The following is a 229-nucleotide window of genomic DNA, read 5'->3' as shown; positions in this document are numbered from 1 at the left end:
AATACACCTAGAAGGGGGGGTTGAATAGGTGTTGCAGTTAGAACTACCGCTTTTCGCAAATAAACACTTAATGCTGAATCAACCCTATTTAATCGATTAAAGAAGAAAGATAATCGATTATTTGAACAATATTAATCGATTAACAAAAGAAACAGTTTTAATCAATTAACAGAAACAATTTTAATCGACTAACAGAAACAGGATAATCGATTAACACAACAATATTAAT

The sequence above is a fragment of the Lupinus angustifolius genome, chromosome LG04, assembly GCF_001865875.1.
Source record: "Lupinus angustifolius cultivar Tanjil chromosome LG04, LupAngTanjil_v1.0, whole genome shotgun sequence".
Taxonomy (NCBI): Eukaryota; Viridiplantae; Streptophyta; class Magnoliopsida; order Fabales; family Fabaceae; genus Lupinus; species Lupinus angustifolius.
Note: the sequence above shows the minus strand (reverse complement) of the source record.